Below are 13,025 nucleotides of genomic sequence, written 5' to 3' on the forward strand. Positions count from 1 at the left end.
GTCAGGTAGTGAGTTTCACAAATAGTAAAAGTTCCCTCAGTTTTAATTACTGCGTTGATGGGGTGAAAGTTCATTTTTGGGATCGTTGTAAGTATCTAGGTGTTAATATAAGGAAAGATCTTCATTGGGGTATTCAAATAAATGGGATTTTAAGCAAAGTTTACAAGGTTATGACGTTATTCAAGGGTGGTAATAAGGATATAAAGGAGAGAACATATACGTCTCTGGTAAGACCCCAACTAGAATATGATTCAACTGTATGGGACCCTTGCCAGGATTACTTGATTCAAGAAGTGGAAGAAATCCAAAGAAAAGCAGCTTGATTTATTCTGGGTGATTTCAGACAAGAGAGTAGTGTTACAAAAAAGTTGCAAAGTTTGGGCTGGGAAGAATTGGGAGAAAGAAGACGAGCTGTACGACTAAGTGGTATGTTCCGAGCTGTCAGCAGAGAGATGGCGTGGAATGTCATTAGTAGACGAATAAGTTTGAGTAGCGTCTTTAAAAGTAGGAAAGATCACAATGTAAAGACAAAGTTGGAATTCAAGAGGAAACATTGGGGCAAATATTCATTTATAGGAAGGTTAGTTAGGGACTGGAGTAATTTTCCAAGGAAGATGTTCGATAAATTTCCAATTTCTTTCAAATCATTTAAGAAAAGGCTAGAAAAAAACAGGTAGGGAATCTGCCACCTAGGCGACTGTCCTAAATGCATATCAGTATTGATTGATTGATAGAAACATTAAATATTATGAACGAACCCGTGAGCATTTATTAATTTCTGTTCACAAACATTTTATTGAACGCGTAGATTGACAATAACTATCTTTTCACGTCTTCTTCGTTGTGTTCACTTGAATTAAAAACTCAAATTGATAATGATTAATTAATTTATTTGAATCTAACGAATCGTTTTTTAGAAACATCTCTGTAGAATTTGGAGTCGACAAGTGTAGAATTTAGTGCATGAAAAGGGGAAAACTGACTCAGGACTGCCACGAATAAAATACTCAATTCACTAGAATATGATGAGATGGGGCACCTTTGAAAAAGAGCTTTCTGTCTCATCTTAGAACCGGATTTCTTAAGTGTTACGTCTTCTCCGCTTTGCATTACGATGCAGAGACTTGGACACTCAACCTGTAATAATAAAACGGTTAAGTGTCTTTGAATTCTTGTATTATAGGCGCATGCTCCAGAGCATTTTGGTTCGATCACGTAAAGAACGACGTGGTTATACAGCGCATAATTGCAAAGACCATCAGGTTTCAACAGTCAACCTTTAATCACCAAATAAGGAACTATCGCTCAAATAGACAAATTTAGTTATTTAGGTGAAATTATTGAACCAGAATGGTTTAAGATGCAAGCTAACAAAGAAACGATTTTAACACTTCCAAGAGCATTCAAAATTACTTGGTACAGATACAACAAAGTATCAAAACTGTCAAAATTTACGACATTATAACATAGTAGTTGAAACAGAAGCATTTTATGCATCTTAAACTATTATAATCGGTGGCAAATCTCTAATAAGTATGATTGAAAAACAAGAAAGGAAAAAGGACCAAAATGCGAAAATGGAATTTAGTTGAAAAAGATCACATAAATCTAAGAAGTTACAGACAAAATCAGAAATACAATCAGCAAGAACGGAGATTACAATGTTATTGCCACTTACGAAGAATTGCTAATAACAGGTTCGCAAAGAAATGTTTAAACTTAGTCACAATAATTGGCTCAAGGAAATCAGTGAAGACCTAAATGAAATAGGCATTAATGAAGAAAATTCAGAATCTTAATTCACAAACACAAATTTTCTGTAAAGCTCAACCGACTAAATAGAGCATGGACTGAACAACGTAAAAAAGGAACACTGCGAGAGGATGTTAGGAAGAGAAGAAGAAAAACCAACAAGAAGTGCTATTATGTTGAAATGCGTTCCTCAGTTCGCCATAACGAACCAAGAATCAAGAAAAAACCACCAAAAATGGAAGACTGCATACTTTGGCCACATTATGCTGAAAGAGAAACACCACCTCCAACAACTCATACTTCAAGGAAACGTAACTGGAGGACGAAGCCCTGGGAGACGCATTACTGGGTGGGAAACCTTCGCCAGTGGTCCAATTCACCATCATCTGGCTTAGAGCAGCTGTTAGTAGGGAGGCCTGTACCAGATTGACAGCCAACGTCCATTGAGGATATGGCAGTTCCAGAGAAAGATGATGTGTCCCTCAGCCATGCCATCCATCAATACTTCACATCACAGTCGGCACGGTTGCTGGGTAACATAGCGTCACATATTTTACATCGCTAATTTCGTGACGTAAATTCTCAGATGAATCCCTGCCAGAAGATATGTCAAAATGGATCAAGTATCGAAATCCCATCCCACGGGAGAGTGAAGTATAGTTTGCTATAAGCTCCTTGTTACCATTTAGGAATAGAAAACATCATTTGGATACCTTCAGCGAATTAGATGTAATTTTACTGTAAAAACGTACGTGAGTAACCCTGTGAAACGAATATATGATATACATTAATTTCATAACGTATAATCCAGGAATTCAAACTATTACTCTTTGACAGAGAATGCTCGAATATCAACTGTATAATACAATTCCTGCTTTATCGAATTAACATCGTTCATTCCATATAAAGTGTTACTTCAGGCTACAGTATTATCACTGTTAGGTAAATTGAACTGCAAAATTAATAATAATATATTTACATTCGGCAAATACCGTGATCAAGCATGGATTAATTTCATGACAAAATTGAACAGAGGGATTTTTGCTGTTAGCTATACATTGAACACCCGACGACACAGTGACAGTTTCCGTTATACTGCAATTAGACTACACAGAGTTATCGGTGACAGATATAAGCAATAATGAAATTTGTTGTGTTGGCCATCACTTGAAATAATTGTTTGATGCACCCTCACCACGCACCGCATCCCGTCCTAATATCTCTATGCCTCTCTGAGCATTACATACAACGTCCACTCAACATGTTAGTCATATTCACACATCGGATTTCTCCTACTATTAATACCCCCCACATTTCCTTCCAAAAGTAATTGAACACGCACCGAGTGCCTCAGAATGAGAGGACCTCCACCGCTTTTTAATCCCGAAATATTTGGGATTAAGTTTTCCTGATCCAGAGAATTTCGAAATTGACATCATTTTTAAAAAGTGCAAAATGGACTTCGTCAAGCGAAACGCTCAACGCGGTTTAACTCTCAATGTGCCATCCATATCTTTTTATATGTCAAATTGTAACTGACATCAGCCATCTTGTTTGGCCAGCTGATTTTAGTAGCGTTTGCGCCAGCAGACTGAGAGGTTTTTTTGTATAAAGCTGTGCTCCTTAGTACGTGAATTGAGTAGCATCTTTTATATTTTTTTAGTTAATTTGTAATTAGTTGGTACTTGAATTTATAGATATCATTAACAAACTAATAATTCCGGTAATTCTGAGAAGTAATGTTTATATTCCACTAATGTTATTTGCTTTAAGTCGCACCGACACAGATAGGCCTTTGGCGACGATAGGAGAGGAAAGGCCTAGTAATGGAAAGCAAGCGCCATGGTCTTAATTAAGGCACAGCCCCAACATTTGCCTGGTGTGTAAATGGGAAACCATGGAAACCATCTTCAGGGCTGCCAACAGTGGGGTTCGAACCATCTATCTCCCGTATCTCTATTGCACTAATGTATACATTTTCTCTTTAAAGGTATTTATGGCAGACTATACTGATTATGTCCCTATCTAAAGAAGGATTCCTTGTCAAACATGAAAAAGACGGATATGCAACGTCGGTATGGAGCCATTTTTGGTCGCTAAAGATAGCAAAACAGCGCAGGCAGTGTAAATACTTCTCGGCTACATTAAAAACTTCGGAGGGTCAACAAAAGAACTACACATTCATCTTTCAACCAAACATGGCAAAAAATTGATCAATCCAAGGCCGTCCTCATCAACTAGCCAAGGTGGCGAAGAACCAACCCCGTGGAAGCGAAAACATAGCTCACCTGAGGATATTTTTGTGCAAATTAACACATAAGACGACGTTTCATGTCGAATGACAACCTGAAACGGTTTTTCTTTTGCTGTCTTTGTAACTTAAAAAGATTTGCGAGCGTTGTTCTAATCAAAAGGGTATTCAGATTTACCGAAAGCTGCTTCAACAGTTCGTAACCGTGTCGTCAATTACAGTTACAGAATTAGAAATCATATAAAAGCTGTATTAACTGCTTTAAAAATGAAGGCCAACGCTTTATTTTGAGCTTTGATGAATGGACATCGACTTCTTACAAAAGATACATGAACGTAAATATTCATTCTGTGAAAAAGTTTCGGTGTTTAGGCCTTACTCGTATTGCTGTATGTTTGAAGGCGGAGATATATGTTTTAAAAGAGCGTGTTTCTTAATTCGATATTTCACTGGACAAGGAAATCGTGGCAATCGTAACCGACGGTCCAAATGCCATTCTCAAAGTCGGAAAACTTGTCATTGCAGAGCACCAAGGCATTCACTCAGCCGTTTGCGATTTAGTTTATAAAGAAAGTATACCTTGCGTGCCAGATGCTTCAGAAAATGAGTCCACTGAGCTTCATGATGCATTGCGAGTGTTCTCGTGATAAACCACTTTTACCAGGAATATTCCTAGTTATCTCATGTCCATTGCGTCCATTATACAAACAGAATATCCTGTGCCCATAGAATTTCCACTCACCACACCAGCCAAAAATAAATAAATAAATAAATAAATAAATAAATAAATAAATAAATAAATAAATAAATAAATAAATAAATAAATACATCATCATTACAGACAACTATGACTTTCAGCGTTCAGTCTGCAAGCCTCTGTGAATTTACTAAATATCGTCACAATCCTCCATTTGCAACTACTGCTGTGGCCTCATTTGGTTCTATACCGCTTATCCTTAAATCGTTATAAACTGAGTCTAATAATCATCGTCGTCTTGTTCCCCCTCTACTTCTCTCACCCTCCATAACAGAGTCCATTATTACTCTAGGTAATCTATCCTCCTCCATTCGCCTCACATGACCCCACCACCGAAGTCGGTTTATGCGTACAGCTTCATCCATTGAGTTCATTCCTAACTTAGCCTTAATCCGAGCACCCTCCTGCCATTGTTTCCACCTGTTTGTACCAGCAATCATTCTTGCTACTTTCATGTCTGTTACTTCTAACTTATGAATAAGATATCCTGAGTTCACCCAGCTTGCGCCCCCGTAAAGCAAAGTTGGTGTGAAAACAGACCGATGTAAAGAGTTTCGTCCGGGAGCTCACTTCCTTCTTACAGAATACCTTTGATCGCAACTGCGAGCTCACTGCATTAGCGTTACTGCAACTTGATTCAATATCACATACTATATTACCATCCTGGGAGAACACACATCCGAAATACTTTAAATTATTTATCTGTTCCAGATTTGTATCACTAATCTGACATTCAATTCTGTTGAATTTCTTACCTACTAACATCGATTTAGTCTTGGAAAGGCTAATTTTCATACCATACTCTTTGGGCCCATTTTCAAGTTCCCAGATATTAGACTGCAGGCTCTCGGCCCAATCTGCCATTAAGACCAAGTCTTCAGCATAGGCCAGACTGCTTACTAAATTTCCACCTAACTGAATCCCTCCCTGCCATTTTATACCTTTCAGCAGATTATCCATGTAAACTACGAACAGAAAAGGTGAAAGATTACAGTCTTGTCTAACTCCTGTAAGTACCCTGAACTAAGAACTCATTCTACAATCAATTCTCACTGCAGTCCAATAGTCCCCCAGTATGTTGAAGATCTTTTTCACGGTACCCTGTCATATGCTTTCTCTAGATCTAAGAAACATAAACAACTGTCTATTCCTCTCGTAGCATTTATCAATTACCTGGCGAATACTGAATATATGATTCTGACAGCCCCTCTGTGGTCTGAAACCACACTTGTTTTCATCCAGCTTCCTGTCAACCACTGATCGCACCCTCCCTTCCAAGATGCTACCGATTACTTTGCCTGGTATGCTAATCAATGAGATACCTCGATAGTTGATGTAATCCTTCCTGTTCCCTTGCTTATAGATAGGTGTAATTACTGCTTTTGTCCAATCTGAAGGTACCTTACCAACACTTCTTGCTAATACTATTCTATGAAGCCATTTCATTCCTGCCTTCCCACTGTACTTCAGCATTGAAGGTTCAATTTCATATGTTCCTGCTGCTTTATGACAATGGAGTTTATTTATCACCCTTTCCACTTCCTCGAGCGTAATTTCACCAACATAATCCCCCCCCCCCACGAGCTCCGTTGTTCGTAACACCACCATGAAGATTTTCTTTTATATTGTGAATATTTTCAAATCATTCCCTTCACCTGTACAGTGATTCCCTGGAATCTAATATGAGTTCACCCGAATTACACAAAACACTGTTCATTTCATTTTCCCTCCCTTCCTAAGATTCTTTATTACTGTCCGGAAAGGTTTCCCTGCTGCTGGACCTAGCCTTTCCTGACTATTGTCAAAATCTTCCCACGACTTCTTTTTGGATTCAACAACTATTTGTTTCGCTCTGTTTCCTTCACCTATGTGCAATTCCCTGTCTTGATCAGCCCTTGTTTGAAGCCATTTCTGAAAAGCCCTCCTTTTACGTTTACAAGCTGCTCTCACTTCATAATTCCACCAAGATGTTCGCCTTTTCCCATCTTTACACACAGTTGTTACTGGTCATTCCCTTGTAATTGCTACTACAGCATTCCTGTATACCACCCATTCTCTTTCTATATCCTGAACCTGCTTACTGTCCACTGTTCGGAACTTCTCACGAATTATATCCATGTACTTCTGTCTAATTTCCTCGTCCTGGAGATTTTCTACCCTTATTCGTTTGCAGACAGACTTAACTTTCTCTATCCTAGGTCTGGAGATACTTAGTTCACTACAGATCATATAGTGGTCCGTTTCATCGAAAAATCCCCGAAAATTCCGTACATTCTTACAGATTTCCTGAATTCGAAGTCGGTTAAGATATAGTCTATTATGGATCTGGTACCTCTACCCTCCCATGTGTAGCGTTGAATAGCCTTATTCTGGAAAATGTATTCGTAACTGCTAATCCCATACTAGCACAGAAGTCCAGCAGACTCTTTCCATTCCTATTAGCTTCCATATCTTCCCCACATTTACCATTCACCCAGTTCTATTTCCAACTGTCGAATTGAAATCGCCCATTAGCGATTTTATCCGCATCTGCACCCTCACATGGTGAATATACTGAGACAATTCTCGTCCTAATTCCTCCAACTGCCAAATCTACCCACACCATTCGCTCATTTACGTGTCTAACAGAAACTGTGTTGCGTGCAATGGTGTTCCTGATAAACAGCCCTACCCCATACTCTGCCTTTACCTTTCCAACACCCGTCAAGTACAATGTATAATCTCCTATCTCTTCCTCGTTATCTCCCATTTCCCTAATATCAGTTACTCCTAGCGCATCCAGTTGCATCCTATTTGCTGACTCAGCCAGTTCTACTTTCTTTCTTCCATAAGCCCTATTAATATTGATAGCTCCCTATCGAATTACATTTCGTTTGCCAAGTTGTTTCCAACGAGACCCTCGCCTGTCAAATGAGAGTGGGACTCCGTTACTCCCATAGGTCCGAGGTTTACTTAAAATGTTCTGAGCTCGGTAAATTCATGAATCTGGATGGTACCCCACTTACACATAGTCCAAGTGAGGATATCTCCTCTAATGAGTTAGGAACCACCAGTGGATTGTATTGTTCTAGCCGCCTGAGCACAAGGAGGGCCATGACTCTGAATATGTCTGAGATGCCCAGTCCCATTCCGTAGCAACTGATATCGCGACTCTCAGGACCACATACTTGGCTACTCAGCCGTTGCCCATTGTTCACGAACTAGGACGTGACTACAGTAACCTACGCCATGAATCATAAATCTATACTAATATTATAAAGAGGAAAAAATTGTATATTCGTTTGTAACGGATAGACTCAAAAACTACCGAACCGATATTAAAAATTACTTCACCTATAGAAAGCTACATTACTAGTGAGTAACATGGGCTGTATTTCATTTTCAAAATAATTCGAGGGGGGGATAGGGGGAGATATAAAAATATAAAAATAATAGGCTAATATAGGCGAAATCGAAATTGTCGTACAAGGACCAGACAAAGCTCATTTTAAACCCCTTGACGCAAAGAACAAAACTCGGTAAGCCCTACGGGCCCGAAAACCATGTTTTAAGGCCCTAAAACCAACCGTTATGGAGATATTGACACCACACTATCCCTGCTCTAGAAATCGGATACAGAAATGAACTGCCGTAACCATGGCAACGTCAGCTCCAGTATTCTTATAGCAGCGAGATTATCTACAATATATCACAAAAACCTAACATGTTTTGACATGAAAATTGGTATTTGGAATCTTCTTTAAATATAAAAGAACACAAATTTTTGTTTTCATAAAATCCACTCAAGGGGTGAGGGGTAAAAAGAAATTAGGAAGGAGTTGAATTCTTTATATGAGGATACATATATCTCAGAAACTGAAGATGTTGCAGACGTTAAAACTGGTACTTGGTATCTCTTTTAAAAATAAATTAACACAATTATTTTTGGAAAATCCACTTAAGGGGGTGAAATAATATAAAAGCGGGTGAATTTTAAAAATGATTATTTTCTTCTTCTACTGATTTCCCACACCTGTGCGGTTGGGGGTGCGAACTGTGTCGCACATATGGATTTGACACTGTTTTGCGGCTGGGTGCCCCTCCTGACGCCAACCCCGTGTGTAGGAATGCAATTACTATTGCGTGTTCCTGTTGTGGTTGGTAAAGTGATGTGTTCAGTAAATATGAGGAGGAGAGTGTTGGGACAAACACAAACAACCTGTCCCCGAGCCAGATGAATTAATCACACGCGATTCAAATCCCCGACCCAGCCCGGAATCGAACCCGGAACCGTGTAAACCGAAAGCTTCAACGCTGTCCACTCAGGCAAAGAGTGGGGCAAATTTTAAAATGAGTGTAACTATAGTAGCCAATATCTCAAAACTTAACAGTTACAGATGTGAAATATAGTATTTGTAATCCCCTTTAAATACAAAGAAACACGTAATTTTTGTTTTCTGAAAATCAACTTAAGCTGGAGATCGAAAATAAGTGAAGAAATAGTTGAATTCTATTTATGAGGGTACTTATATCTCAAAAACTAATATGTTACAGACGTGAAAATCGGTATTTGGAATCTCCTTTAGAAATAAAGAAACCCTTTTTTTTTGAATTAAAAGAGGACTGTTTCTCACGTGTAGAGTTCCATGTCGCATGTTCCAGATTTAGCTCTGCCAGTAGCTTGGTCATCTTAGCCCCAAAAGGCAGTGCCACAAACGTGGTTTACAAAAAGGTTCTGGGGTAAATGAAATGCAATTTTTCGGTGAGATTTTATACTTCAGGCAATTTCAGAAAATGTCTTAGTGCAGTACCGAGGAACAATTAATTTTTATCAACTTACAAAATCCTCGCGAGCCAAGCCGTGGGTAACAGCTAGTAAATAAATAAATAAGTAAGTAAATAAATACATAAATGAATAAATAAATACTACAGCATTGGCCTGGAAAGAGAGCCGAGATAGTGCAACTTCGTCTGGGAGCACTCTTCTGTTTTGTTGATCACAATATTGCGTTAACCTTGCTAAGCGTTCATTCGTTATCACTTACAATACTTTAAGTATTGTATTCCATACTCGGCTTTCAAACATATTATATTTCTTACCAACCGAATCCTCTTCAGCATTTAAAATGCTGGTTTTCATGTAATATTCACTAAATATTTTCTGAGTCCTGGAATGTTACTTTTAGAGTCTTAACTTCTCAACAGTATTTTACTATTTATTAAGACCTAATCATCAGCATAAACCAAAGTTTTTATTGCATTCTCTCCCTTCTGAACTCCCCCGTCATTTTATACGTTTAGATACATAATGCATACTGTATAAACGATGCGCAATATGGGTGTCCCTCTTACAGCCTCCTCTAAACATTGTCCCATTTTTTAAACAAGAATTCATTCCACTGTCATGTATTATATGTGTTCAGTGTAAATGTATGTATTGAAAATCAATCCACCCAACACGCTTACAATGCTGTCTATGATACATGTTAATGCGTCATATGAAATACCTCGTCGTTACCAAGAGGAGAGATTAAATTGCTCTATCCTCGACCACATTTTTTTCCAAGGAGTAACGTTGCACTATAATCTCTCACGGAAGTCCCCGGAAATTTCTCGACTGACTGATATGATATAAACCAAGGCCCTTCAAGGAAAAGGAATTTATTCACTTCTGTGAAACTGTTCGCCAGGGTGTGCGCCTGCTAGGGTAATACTGGATTCCACAAAATGTACCTAATTAGAAGCAAACACAGAGCAAGTGATGCACATCGCACGCTGAATGCGGGTGAAAATTTAAACGCTCGAACAAGCCTTGATTTTCAAATAAAATATGTGTTTATTTTGATACGCCTAGAGCACATGGATTTACGTACGTTACAACATTAGTAATTATACACTACATTTGGAAATAAAAAATTATAACTATTCATTGGAGGAGTAGAGTATTATTTCTTCATAATTTGCAAAACCACAATGCGTGTTAGTAAGTTCAGTTTTAATATACAGCTCCCTTTGATGTGATTACGTCTATAAAATCAGTCTACATTCAACCGAACCTCAGTCTGAAGAAATATTGTACTCACATTTGGTATTATAGCTCGAAAACCAAACATCCAATCCGAAGGGTTGTGGTACCGTTTCATTTTAATATGGAACATGGGACTAAATATGGCACTCTCTATACTTCAGTTAATTACGCAGGGTGGGGAGATGCTTTAAAAAGTGACAATTTAGAGGTATATAATTTTGTTGATTTTATAACTTAGAAACCAAGAGACATGCGAATGTAGTTAATTTGACTCATGACAGACAATTTGACGCCTTTTATTCACATAAAAATGTTCCGAATACAAAAAATAAGCAGCACAATGCTTGAGAAGCTCGAAATTGTAATTATTTTATCGCCGAATTGACCGTATTGATATTAATACCGACCATTTCTCTGCATCAGAGTTAATGGTACCGCAATGGTTGACCTAGAACTCTTAGGGACAGAGGTATTTGAGAGTCGAAAATGTGTACATTTAATTTCTTTCATACACCGGGGGTTTCACCAGCCCCTTGCGATTTAGTTTTATGCACCCCGCCGTGTTTATTACAATTCTGAAATACATCAGTCATTCTCCCTAAACCGTAATTATATAACGAGATATGTGGTTACGGGCTAAAAAACCGGCAGGAATCGTGAGCGTCATTATAAACTCATTGTCAGTATCTCGAATGAACCCGTAAAACTAGCACAGATACGAAAAATATGTACCTTACAACATACCAGGAACAGATATTGTATATGATGGAAACTGCGCGCTGCATGATTAGCCTTGCATTAGCTCACTTGGCGAGGGCGCGGTGTGAGTTGTGATAGTGGACGGTGTTCGAAGGTTCGAATCCCACGCAAGTATAAACAAATCATTCTGTGGAAACTTTCAAGTATGCTACGTTACCAAATCCCAAACAATTGGCGGCAAAATAAAATAAAAATACCACCTTGCTGACACCACGTGATTTTTGAGATGCAAATTTCAAACCTTAAAACTCGTATTTGAACCTCAGACTTTTCAGTAGAAAGCAATATGTCCATGTAAGTACATTTAATCAATTCAGATTCTGAGTTTTGTTATAGACCTACGTACATATTTTCTGAACATGTATTGAGATGCCAAAATGCTCGGATAACTAAGAATTACGAACTAGTTACTTCCTATACGGGCGTAGCAAGAGGTGTATTTTTACATCACTTGGGATGTGATTTGGTTAACGAAAAATAACATTAATCAGTGTAGAAGTTGTGATGTCTTGAGTGAGAACACCTACCTTGAATCTCATTTTCTCTATTGGTTTGATCGCCCTATGTTTTGTGTTATTGAACACAACTGCCACAAAAATTGCAATTTTAACAAACACATTACTTTAAATTTACTCAGAAACTGTAAATAATACAGCACTGATACTTTTACTCACGTTCCCTTACATACATAAAATGTTATCGCAAGAGAAAATGGTAAATTTCCGTGCATAAGCGAAATGATACAAAAAGAATTCAGAATGTACTGCACCCGCCCCTACCTAACTGGCACCGGCATGAGATCTACAGGGTCGCTGACAGGTCAGGAAGAAAAAAATAAATAGGCGCTGAACTAAAGTAAGCTTAGAGGCGTACAAGGGAGGAGAAGCGGGGCATATAACTAAAAATGAGAACACATTCGAATTAAAATATTTAACTCACAAACCGGTTTATTGAACCTTAATGATAATGGGAAATGATGCATTAAATAACACTAATGAATTACATTAAAATTTACAAATGCTTGTTGTAGGTTGTTTGTGGACCTCAGTCCGTTATACGTGATAGAAACGAGTACGTTATCGCGAAGCGATGTATCGTGACATATAGCGAATGGAAATTTTATCATAACACTGAGGCTATATTATCGCTAACACATAAAACTAACATGCGTCCGACCACACGTCTGAGCAATCCCTATTCTAATAAAGACCTAGATTTCCCAATGAAATGACAAAAAAAAATGAAATTACACACATATGATACAACACCTGGGATCGAACCGACCCTCGCTATTCTAGGCATCGTCGAGCTGATGGACAGAACCACCACTGACCTTATGTACAACCACACATGACATAAAAACACATACATGGTACATGATATGCAAGAAAAATACGTAAAAGGCACTTGATCTTCCTTCTGACATTGTAGGCCTCCAATGCCTACGTTGAGCATCGAACTGACAACCTCTTGCGATGAAGGCAGGGTCCTGTAATCCC

The sequence above is a fragment of the Anabrus simplex genome, chromosome 1, assembly GCF_040414725.1.
Source record: "Anabrus simplex isolate iqAnaSimp1 chromosome 1, ASM4041472v1, whole genome shotgun sequence".
In the NCBI taxonomy this organism is placed as follows: domain Eukaryota; kingdom Metazoa; phylum Arthropoda; class Insecta; order Orthoptera; family Tettigoniidae; genus Anabrus; species Anabrus simplex.